We start from the raw sequence: 12835 nt of genomic DNA, 5'->3' as shown, positions 1-12835 counted from the left end.
CTTAATCAGATTAGATAATTGCCTCAGTATCTGTCTATGCTGCCTCAATTCAGCAGTTAATGTAACAGACTTTAACATTCTTAATCCGGATTCATAGAAACTTCCACCAAATACATTGGCACCTTTCTTTATTAAGATTGGGACAAACCAGCGTAATTTGTTTTCTCTCAGAACACAGTAATTTCCTTTGTGTGAGATCAATAGTTATACCTCTCTCATTCAAATGAGCTACCGTCTGTTTTTGTAAGAGCTGTGGTGAACAATGAAGCATCGCAGGCTGTGGGATTAGAGAGGCAGATCGAATTAAACTAACTCCAAACAGCAATCACCCAATCTAACGAGCCTGCTCATTAAGGTCGACACTGCATTTATTCGTTTGCTCGTCGGTGCTTATTTATATATTTATTCAGCGCTAATTATTCAGCTACTGAAGGAAACAAACACTCACTGCGTCAAAGCAAAACAAAGTTATCAGCCGCCGTTTTGCATGAGAGGAAACGTGTGAGCAGTTTCCGCATGGTGAAATGGTTTGGAACTACCTACAGGCCTGATGATTACATTGTGGAAACGATGACGTTTGCCTGAAGGCGACATGAAAGAATTCACCATATCCTGTGACTTTACACACACACACAATCTTGGAGAGACATTCACAGAAGTTTCCACACCCTTTTCTGTGACTGTGATGTAGTCTACACCATGGATATAAATAATACTCCTCATAACAGACACATTATGAATGCCTATTGTTACAGCTGCCTCTCATCTGCTTTCAGATTTAGGCCTTTTATGGACATAACTGTACATATCTCACTCAATCAACTTGTAATGATGTTCCCGGTAAACACAGAGAAATGGAAAAAGAGATTTGGATTGGGATTTGATTTGTTGGGCTGTTCAATAACCAAAACCATTCAGCTATAATTTGCGACACAACCAAATCAGTTTACGCACAACCCTGCTTTCCAGTAAATGTTTTAGCTTTTCTCTGCCAGAGGATCCTACCACTGATGTCATAGCTATTTGTTTTTTCTTTTGTATTTATGCGAAGCGCCGCAGTGTTAACTGGTTCATCACTGTTCTGTGTAAGTGTGTTACAGGACTACAGTAGGGTTGATATAGAGTGTGTATAGACATTGATTGATGACCCGCTCGACCACTCCATGAATTTCTGTGCTAACTCAGTGACTGCATTGCTCAGGCATGACTATGGTGTAGTTGTCTCAGTGACCGCAAGTTCACTTGTGAGGACTTCTGACGTCCAGATGAAATTAAGGTTTGGCATTTGTCAGTATTTGTGTTAAAAAATATGTCTGTTCCAAAACCCAGTGAGCTGCCTCACTGTCTACTGCCTACATAAGAACCTGCCTTCTAAGGTAGGATCCTATCAGATGAGTTTGATGTTAATATGTTGCATAAAAATACAATACAACTTTTGGGTAAAATAGTTCATTAGACTAAGTTCATTAAATCATATTAGTATTTTTTACAGTGGGTACGGAAAGTATTCAGACCCCCTTCAATTTTTCCAAAAGGGTGCTTCTACTAAATACTGAGCAAAGGGTCTGAATACTTAGGACCATGTGATATTTCAGTTTTTCTTTTTTAATAAATCTGCAAAAATGTCAACGATTCTGTGTTTTTCTGTCAATATGGGGTGCTGTGTGTACATTAATGAGGAAAAAAAATTAACTTAAATGATTTTAGCAAATGGCTGCAATATAACAAAGAGTGAAAAATGTAAGGGGGTCTGAATACTTTCCGTACCCACTGTAAATCAACATTTCTCTTGTTTTGGCTACCATCATAAGGGATTTATTTTTGTCCCCTTGGTACAGTGCATTCTGGGATTGCCTTCTCCACAGATTTATTTACCTTTATTTAATCAGAAAATTTAATTTAACAGTAAGGAGAATGATAACAAATAATTTGAAAAATAAATACAATAGATTGAATTGAAAAATAATTTTGAAAAGTAGATGATGAAATATTTCGAGTTAATGTTTTTTTTTTTTTTATCCAGAAAAGAAGTATCATGGTTTCCATGAAAATAATAAACAGCACAATTTCTAACATTAGTAATAATAAAAAATGTTCGTGAGCATCACATCATGATCATATGTCACACTAAAGACTGTGGTAATGGCTGCTGAAAGTTCAGCTTTGCATCTCAGGAATACATTTAAAAAAAAAATACTGTTTTACTGTATTTTTTACCAAATAAATGCAGCCTTGAGCATAAGAAACAAAACCATTCGTTGGTTAGGTTTTTAATGGTTTTGTTTCTTATGCTCAACCACAAACTTTTGAATGCTAGTGTAGAAAATCTGAAGTATTCAGAGTATAAATTAAATGAAAGGCTAGCTAATACAAAATAATGTGAAAGATGTAAATATGATGCTGCCTTAGAATCTAGGCAGACAAAGGTATCTTAGTAGGCGGTATAATTATGCTGCCTCTTCATGTTGGGAGTGTGACTTTAATGCCTTAAAATGTAGCCCTAAAATACTGCTTACGTAGGCAGCTCACTGGGTTTTGGAACAGAACAAATGTGTGTCCTCCAGAAGGTACCTGTACCCATGATTCTGTGCCATCTTGGAATCATTCCTGTACCTCAGCTGCTAGCAACACCAAGGTCATGGGTTTGATTCCCATGGGACACGTATACTGAGAAAATATATACCTTGAATGCACTGAAAGTCAGTTTGGATGAAAGCACCTTGCAAATGCATAATAAATGCAGAAGAGTATTATACATTTATATGGAAGTCTGAAGATGGCAAACAGGAAGTTCAAAGGCTTAAAGGCAAATACTGTTGTTGTCTTGCGGGTTCTGTGCTGTTCATTCCTCAGATGTTGAGATAAGATGCACGCCACACTGTCTATGTAACACGCAATTATATTATGTGTTGCCTGCAGTGTCTAATGTCTCCATAAACTATTTTTACCCAGTGAAAAATTCAAACAAATGGGCTTCAGGATTAAAAGGGAAGGCTGTTCATGTTTTCAAAGGCCTCTCTTTATGGAATCAGTCATGAGAAGGCAACCAATGAGCCGTGGAGAGGCATCTAAATAGCATCCAAAAATATATATGGTAGTCTTGTGACTGTTTATAGGGCCTGTAAGGCAGTTAAAGTTGGTATGATAATGCTCCAACTGCCACCTAACTGCTACGGTCCTAATGAGGGATAGGAGTCAATGCTGGCGGTATTTACTAGCATTGTAAATATCCTCACTAGTCCTCTCTCACTTGCTCTTGTTTCCCCTGAGAGGAATGATGCGGTCCATGAGAAACTAATCGCACACATCTGTCAGAGTGGCTCTCTCTTGCTCTGAGGACCAGCCGTTGTTAACTTTCCTAAGCTGGAGCACAATCCAGATCTATCTCCAGGACACGTCAACAGCTTCATCTCCTGTTCTCACAATGAGAAAATATCTCAAAAATACAGTTTTCCCGTATCTGCTTTTTATTTTTTCAAGTCACACTTTCATTAAACCCATCGCCAGTAGTGAAATATTTTTCCTTGAAATACTAGAGGAGGATATTTGTTTCATTTTCTCCAGTTGGGTGCTGGATTTCACTGGGTTTCTTCAGTTGTGGTTTGAGCGAGATGTGGTCCATCGTGTGTCTATCTGTCTGTCTGTCTGTCTGCAGTAGGTATAGAATCACCCCCCTTTTAACATAGTCACATTTTGTTACTTTGCAGCCTGAAATGAAGATGGACACAGTTTTTGTTTTATCCAGCTGTATTTACTCAGAGCAACTTATAGCATCCAAGTGAAAGATATAACACCAACATGTCTCTCTCCTCTCCACCTGTAGCTGGTGTGTGGTGAGCGCACTGGCGTCGTTGTACTGTGGCTGCCATCGCATCATCCAAGTGGATGCTGCACACCGGTGGTGATATTATTTTCTATACCTACCCTATCTATCTATCTATCTATCTATCTATATCTATATCTATATCTATATCTATCTATCTGTCTATCTGTCTGTCTGTCTGTCTGTCTGTCTGTCTGTCTGTCTGTCTGTCTGTCTGTCTGTCTGTCTGTCTGTCTGTCTGTCTGTCTGTCTGTCTGTCTGTCTGTCTGTCTGTCTGTCTGTCTGTCTGGCTGTCTGTCTGTGTCTGTCTGAAAGCCTATAAAGCTTACATAAAATAGATTTTTCTTAAACGTTTTCAAAAAAAAAAAAAAACGCTTAAAAAAAAAAACTGTCACACCAACATTCAAAGTTAGTCTGGCTATTCTGGTTAATGAATACAGTTTGTGAATGCATTGCCCTCAGACCACCCACCATAAACAAATACAGTTTGAATGTTTGATCAGATCAAGTTTCCACATTGGTAAAACCAAAGAATTTCTAACTCTAAACATTATGGTTCTGGAAAACTTTCCAATAAAACAATCTGAGAACTGAGAACCCGTGGCTGTCATCCATTCAGTGTTTTTGAGTGGTCAGTGCCGCTCATATTTTCTTGAGGGGGAAATCTAGATCTTTGTTTTAAGTTGTGCTTAAACAATGGATAGAGGAAACAGCTACTGTCTACCATGTAACATCTGGGGCTGGTTATTCAATGGGGAACCATAGAGCTTGTTGCATAAGTTCTTACAATATGGTTACAGGCAATAGTCTGGAGCCAATAAAACAGTTTTCTTTCTATTTGTTTTTGATGCAAAAATGAAAGAACATATTTGTCTTTGGTGAATAATATATCTGTGACATTCAAGAGACTATTTTGTTCCCTTTGTTCATTAATAGAGGCAACATTTGCACACTGGCACTAAGAGGTGTTTATCAGACATTCTTGAATTATTTCAGTATACTATGAATTAAGTGTATCATATGATATATTTGTGAAATGTACTTTGTTGGTTGTAGGTGAAGTGTGTAATCTTCTTAATATGCGGGAAAAAACCTTAATTGGAGCAACCCAACTACCACAAAATTGGCTCAACCAATGACATGAGTTTGAGGGCGGGACTATGGGGTAGTGTTCATGAAACCTCTTTAAAAAATTGTTTTTTGCAAATTCAGTTTGGTAATGCTAGTGAAAAAACTACACGCACACACTTTACCTTTAATGTGGAAAATGTACAACAATGTAGTTTATAAGATAGTTCTTTCAATGAATTTAAAACTGTGCTAACTTTCGTTTTCACCTTGACCTCAAACAAAATGGCCACCCGTGGGAGAGCCGTTGAACTCTGCAGTAATGTGCGAGTGATAATCTGCCCTCTTGATCACCACATGGCTATGATGAGATTAGAGGGCTGGATAATTCATTTCCAGCCTGATTTTCCTCTTAATTGACTTTAATGGCTTTTTTCTGCATTCTGGCAACTGAGGCGGTTGAACAACCTGCAGTTGTTTCTCAGAGGTTTCTCACTCATATAGAGCAGGCTTTGTCCTTTGTTTCCAGCTTGCTCTGCACTAACACTAATACATTCAGGATGTCATCTTGACCACATTGTTATAAATGTTTTGCGATACACTCCAAACCCTTATTGAATACGGAATTTTTTTTTGCCATGTTTGTTAATTGCAGCTTACATCCAACACTATTCCATAAATAGTAAGGCCTTATAAGTGAACCTGTGTGATAGGCAAGACAGAATTGGAGGACTGTTAGCACACAATTTCTCATCCCTGTGCATGAGAATCATCAAGTGACAGAAATATCAACCTGATTCAATGTTTATACACACACACACTGTATATGCCGCTTCAGATGCTCAGTTTCTTAAAAAAAAATCAATGTTTATAATTATATAAATTTATTATAAGTGATTTACTGTCCTGATAGAAACAGTCTTGGCTCTGCATCTGTACCGCGGTCCATTAATTAGTGACCTTTTAGCTAGATTATTGCAGCAGATCATGGGAGACTCACTTGTTCAGCTTCTGCTCTCCAAATGAGTCCAAGAGACATCCTGTTTGTGTGGGAGGTCTGTTAACTCACCCCCCATCTAAAGACCTTAAATTATGTATTTATTTTGAAATGTTTAGTCTTGCAGTTAATGCACATTTCTGAATTAAAGTTCCTTTTAAAAAAGGAATGTAAAAAAACAAAAAATAGTAATAGTTAATAATTTAAGATATTTGTTAAAAAAATTGAAAGAAAATGTTATTACTCTACTTGATTATACCACATTACATTTTTAGAGTCATTGAATTCGGTCTTTTGTTGAAAATGGTTATCAAAATCATGAAGGCAACATTAATACAGTAGCTGTATCTGAACATGCAGACTCCTATTTAGGGTGCAAAAAACTGTATGAATGGCAATGAAGCCACGCAACTGGTGCTGCAGGTCACATGACAATGACAACATGGTGGATATAGTACATCTGGATTACATTTATACAACACACATTTATACTATGTAGCACATTCTTTAAACAGTCACTAATTATTTATTTTAAAGAACTACCTACTCAGAGTATGCAATTTCAGACACAGCCAAAGAGTACATTCATAGAAATTGGGACCTCATTTTCTTTATCTTGGACACTCTTATATGTCATTGACCCGTCTGTATCAGTAAAAGTTGCAAAAGTCCAACAAATAGTTAATCTAAATATAGAACATGATGGTTGATAAATTTAGCCTGGATTATAGCAAAGTTCCACTAATGTTTCAGCAGACTTGATTTATCTCGAAGAGGATCAGAGCGGCACGGTTTAATCCCCACACTCATGTTTATAGTCTCAGACAGCATGTTGTTTTACCACAGCAATCGGTGTTCTCTTCAAAACGCCTTACATCACTGAGCGTCAGAGAGAAAGTGATAAAGACAGATAAGGAGTTGTTATCCTCTCCCTCTCTCCCTCTCATGTGCAGCTTCAGGGGCATATGTGGAGCCTCTGTAACCCCTCTGATGATGATGTAACCATGTCTGAACAGAGGTCACGACCTAATGGGTATTCATTACCTTCCCAGACAGGCCTAATGGGACCTTTTCTCTGCCTAACAGGACTGGAATGCACATCTAGTGCAAAGGAGACACTCAGCCGGGTGGCGTGATGCCGTCTCTTCCTCTGACTGACCCGGCTCGTTCGGCCATATCTGTAGAGTCTGAGTCCCAGACATGTGTGAAGTAATCGCTCGTGCTCTATTATCGGCATCAACACGCATGACTTAACAACCGAGTTCAAGTGCTCAACGTGAGTTTATTATCACAGGGAGAATGGAAGGAATCAAAGGAAGAGGGAAGGCTGTAAAAGACTAACTTCTTCCAAACGCTCCTTTTCCTCTCTCAATTGTCAGCCTGAGGGTAAATGAGCCCTCTGTGGGTTTTCAGGTGCAGAATGAGACGGCATGAATTATCAGTGAAGGTGAGCTTAATGCTGACACGGGCTCAATGTCATAGTGCTTCCACCTTATCTGGTGAAAAAGTCACGGCCACTTACGATCAAAGCTGGGCGTCTGGCTCATGATAGCTACCGATGAGGTTTCATCTGCCTTTCGGTCATAATTCACCTGGGTTAAAGTGATACGGTTTCCCATTCCTTTTGTGCCTTCTAGTTATTCAATTATATTATAGGAAGTAGTCAATTGATTTATAATAATGACTTAAACATGGCAATTTACCCTTTTAAAAAGGACAGACGGTAATGTCCAATACTCTGATTTGACATTTGATATATTGATTCCAGCTGTGTTATTCTTCCATATGTCATGAATAAGTCTAACCTTATATTATGTTTTGGTTGGTCAGCCGTTGTTTCTCGTCTTTGCTTCCTGTCCTGACATATTTGGGGAAAAATGCTGACATCTCCGGTGTTGGGGAGACTGCCACAGAGGAGGTTAATTCAAAGGCCCGTGTGTCTGTGTATTGTTTCAAGTTTAAAATACAACATGGGGACCATGGTGTGCCAAGCAACATAAGCTTAATTTAACTTGGCCAGGGAACAGTGGAAGTAAACTTCAATGAATTTTGCTTCAGTTTGTTGAGCACATATCCTCAAGTTACTAAAATACCCGGAATGGTAATGAAGGTGAATGTACACTTTTAGGATCCTGAGATGGTGAGAGAACAGTTTTTTTTTTTTCTCCCTGATATTAGCACAACTGTGGAAGTACAACTAATATTTGGATAATGCCCTGTCTAGGGAAGTCTTTCAGATGCTATGTTGATGATTTTTTTTTTCAAAATGAGAATTTCAGAGAAGTCAGGGATGTGTCTAAGAATGCACGAAAGCTCAATTTATTACATCAGTAGTGACACAAACCCATTGTTTTTAAAATTTTTCTGATAGCAGAAGTGGAGAATGAACAATTGTGGCGTTGTTTTGTTACTAGACAAGACGTAGTGCTGAATAAACATTATTGTTGAGCAAAGATTTGTTCAACATAAAGAAATTAGAAGCAAAATATGCTGTCAGCTAGACAAGAGAAAGCTCCAGTTTCTCAGATAAAAATTACAGGGATAGTTCACCCAAAAATGTATTTCATTACTGTCATGTCTTTCCAAACCTGTTTGATTTTCTTCATACTGTGGAACAAAACAGGTCCATACAGGCCCATAGTTCATAGATTGAAAATGACCCCCCAAAAAAGCGCCATAAAAGTCCTTAAGATTTCTGTGCTATAGTCCATGTCTTCTGAAGTCACTACAGTATTGTGTGAGAAGCAGGCTGAAGTTTAAGATGTTATGCAATAATAAACTTCCTAACTAGTGATTTGTGAACTTTCAAACTGCTGTGAATGAGTCATAGAGTGTGTTGAACTCTGATTCAAATTGGTTTGATTCATGAAAAATTGTTCAGTTTGATTTGAGAATTGAATCAATCAGTTAACTTAAAATAAGTAAGTAGAACAAATAGATCAGTTTACATAAAAATATATAAAACAGCATATGTGACCCAGGAGCACAAAACCAGTCTTAAGTCACTTAGGTATATTTTTAGCAATAGCCAAAAAAAAACATTGTATGGGTCAAAATTATTGATTTTTCTTTTATGCCAAAAATCATTAGGATATTAAGTAAAGATCGTGTTCCATGAAGATATTTTGTAAATTTCCTACCGTAAATATATCAAAACTTAATTTTTAAGATTTTCAAATAGTTGTATCTCGGCCAAATAGTGTCTTATCCTAACAAACCATCAGTGGAAAGCTTATTTATTCAGCTTTCAGATGATGTATAAATCTCAATTTAAAAAAATTGACCCCTATGACTGGTTTTGTGGTCCAAGGTCACATACGGGTTTGGAATGTCATGAGGGTTAGTAAATAATGGCAGAATATTTATTTTTGGGTGAACTGTGCCTCAAAAGAGATCATGAAGGTGTATTATTATTTAAATGTTGTTGTCCATATGGCTCAGGGTGTTCTGAGGTATGAATCCCATTAATGGGATTCTTTACGTGTAATGGGAAGAATTTTTCACCCCAGTTTTAAATCTTTGGTCATTATAAGCTTCACTTCCATAAAATCACGTTCATTGAGACATACAGCAGAGCTCAGGGATTGTTTGTCCTTCTCTGTCCTAAAAAAAAAAAAAGCTTGTTTCAGCTTTTCTGGAGGTCGAAACTCTATTATAGACCAAACAAAGTGTAAAAGCAGTGGATGTATGAAGTTCTCACGGTCATTAAAACCAGACTAAAACCATCAGACTTTTCACAGACCCACCCAATTCAATGCGAGCACCACAGTGACGTAGCTGTCAGGATCTCAGCATTTTCTCTTGCTGTGAGAACATGTTGCACTTAAATCTTCTGGCTGATTAAAGAGCGAGTCTGAGTTTTGATTCAGGCGTGGGCCTTGTCACAATTACAGGCCATGGGATTTTAGTTTATTATGTGTGTTTAGATAATGCTGATAAGACGTATGGCTGTTGTTGGTGTGTCATGTATTCTTGGTCTGGTTCCATTGGGAGGAGGACCATTGCCATTTGAAGGATGTGATTTTGTATTATGCGGTTCCTCTGCAGATGTCTGTGTTTACTGTTGGGGAGGAGAGTTTCTCTGTAGCCGTTTTCTACCCTGTAGGAGATGCGGTCTGAGAGTGAATTACAGATACAGAATTGAAAACATAGTAACACAAGGACATACCAATGAAGATGGATAGAATTAGAGAAAAGAGAAGCCAAACCAAAGACATTGAGCTATTGGAAACAACATTCAAAATAAGATAAGCCAAACCAAGTTGGACCTAATTTAGAGGAAGAGAAAGAGTGCTAAAGGCCTCCCCTCTCCAGACTTTTGCCTTGTAAGGTCAAAGCGGGGATAAATCGATCAGATGACTGTCTAAACTGGGAGAAAGGCAGAAAAAAGAGACAGGGGCATGTGCTCCGTAATAATTGTGGAATTTTAATTCGATTATAGTCTTGTTTGACCTTACTGAGCAGCTTGACTCTGTTCATTGACTACGTGGCAGTTGAATCTGCTTCTACCCAGGAAGATCAGCGTGAAGGGTTCAGACAAAACCGGGTCTAATGTCTTCATGTCTGCCTCACTTCCTTCCTCCAGACTGCAAATCTGCACAAAAGTTGTGTGCCATCTTGACACTCTGCAGCCATCTTGACATCATCACCTAGCCACTCTTTATAGTCATAAATGTTCAGATTTACTTGAATGAGGAAAGGCAAAAACGGCTAAAACCTAAATTGCTAATATTTAATGCATTTTAGCACTGCCAAAGTTAATGTGAGCATTTAAGATGATAATTAAATATGTTTAACATGTTTTTTGTTACGTTCACATTCACAAAATTTAATAATTTTTCATTCTGCTTTCTAAAGACTAGTCACAAATCAGGATATTTATTGCAATTATTTTACTTTTTTTTGCATAATTTGTTATTTTTCTAATATTTCCTAAAATAAGAATCTCTGAAAAATCGGGATCATTGTATTTGTGGGTCCTTAGGCCTGCAAAAAGTTTGAAAACCCTTGTACTTGCATAAACAACAGCTGATTGGCTTTTTAAATGTAAAAAGGGACTACAGTTGCCATATTGAGCATTATGATTTCTCACGTTCATATATGTACAAGTGGTCACCTCCCGTTATAATGTCTCTGGTGTCTGCATTAGCTTGTGCTTTGCAATAGGGTGGTTCACCATCCAAATGCTCATTGTTGCTCTTTGTTTAAATAACCATAGCACAATTGCTTAATAAATTAATAAATTGCTTTATTCATTCAGTGAGTTTAATCAAAGCAGTCTCACGATTCCTGGGTTTGCCCTGTTAATACAGGTCAAAAGCTGATGAAAGGCTTCAGTGTGTCCCATTGGCTTTCATCAGTGGTGAAGTTAGATCTGCATCTGATTATATGCGGGACTTTGGTGGATCTGCTGCAGGGGAAAGAAAATCACTTATGAAAACACAATGTGCAGGCTGCAGTGCGCTTCTAATCTAACCTCCCCATGGCCCAGAGCGGCCCACTGCCCGATTCCAATAAACACGTCTGGGGAGCTTGTGATAACCCTCGAGCCCAGCGCGTGGCGCTCAGCACCAGGGCTCAGAGTACTGACCTGCACCTCATCAGCCACATTTAATCTGATTAAAAAGTTCTGGCTCTGCCTGTAGCCCTTGTGGCCAGATCAACTACTGTAGATCAGCTCAGAGTCCAGAAGTTCCCACATTGAATAACCACCGATCTATACAATAATAGTTGACATTTTGGAGAGTTGACATGTTCTTTGGTGTAGCATGCTATACTTGGTCTAAAATGATTTTAAACTTTTTAAAATAATTTTAATTAATTAATTTAATTAATTAGTTTAATTAATTTTCTAATTAGTTATTAACAGTATTCAGTAAGAGATTATTTTATAAATCTATTTAAAAAGCTATATTTGGTCTGATTACAGTTAAATTGGGACTTATAAACAGGGGGTAGGGTTCCTTAAATATGTAATATTATGAATTCATGTATTATAGAATTAATCATTGAATATTGTTTTTTAATACCTAATTTGAAAATAATTAACTAAATTATTATTATTAGTAGTAGTAGTAGTAATAGAAGTATTGTACATTACTTAACTTACTCAGCTTAACAGTAAATGTCTTCTCTGCTGTAGTTATGGACAGTGTTGGGAGGAAAGTTACTTTTAAAAGTAATGCATTACAATATTGCATTACTCCATAAAAAAGTAACTAATGCATTACTTAGTTACTATTTTATGGAAAGTAATGCATTACGTTACCTTGGCTGGGCTTGCCTTTTTTTTTTTTTTTAAGTTATTTTTTGGCAACTTTCACACCAAAAGTGAACTTAATAAGCCTCAGGCTGAAGAAAGGGTTCTGGCTCTGCACCGTTCTCCCAATTTCTCTCAATACGGGCAGAAGAGGTGTCAGTGAATAAACTGGAAAACAAAGTAGCTTGCATTACTTTTTTGAAAAAGTAACTCAGATATTTCCATTTAAAAGTAATGCGTTACTTCACTAGTTACTTGGAAAAAAAAGTAATCTGATTACCTAACTCGCATTACTTGTAATGTGTTACCCCAACACTGCTTATGGATTGATTGAGTTTAACTGGTTTGCGGTTCTACAGACGTTTACAGTAGTAATCAGTTCTGTTTTATATGCTGTTTGACTCATGCTGCCCATAGAGGAAATTTGTGAACTTGTTAAGATTTTAGTTTTCGAAACCATTCGAATTTCTTTCCGTTGAATATCTGAGTCAGACTTGGCTTTGGCTCCCTTAACTTGGCACTTCCAGTGTGGCTTGTCCAGCTCAAGGGTGGTAATGGTTGCTGCCGGCCAGTCTAGCAGAATCTGGAGGTGAGTAGCCTGACATGCTGGAGGAAGGAGTGTGTAATATCCACAGTGCATTTCATTCGGAGCCCTCTGCTGCTATGTGTAATGAGAGGCCTGAAGCTC

General features: G+C 37.7%; 1 protein-coding gene across 1 annotated transcript in view; it reads left to right on the top strand.

Moving 5' to 3' along the window:
- LOC107668384 (partitioning defective 3 homolog B-like) overlaps positions 1–12835 on the top strand; it is a 319469-nt gene that overhangs the window by 274524 nt on the left and 32110 nt on the right. The gene's annotated exons all lie outside the window — the stretch shown is intronic.

Source organism: Sinocyclocheilus anshuiensis, unplaced genomic scaffold, assembly GCF_001515605.1.
Source record: "Sinocyclocheilus anshuiensis isolate Anshui unplaced genomic scaffold, SAMN03320099.WGS_v1.1 scaffold1237, whole genome shotgun sequence".
Lineage (NCBI taxonomy): Eukaryota > Metazoa > Chordata > Actinopteri > Cypriniformes > Cyprinidae > Sinocyclocheilus > Sinocyclocheilus anshuiensis.
The sequence above is the reverse complement of the archived record's forward strand: the minus strand, read 5'-3'. Positions and strand labels throughout refer to the sequence as shown.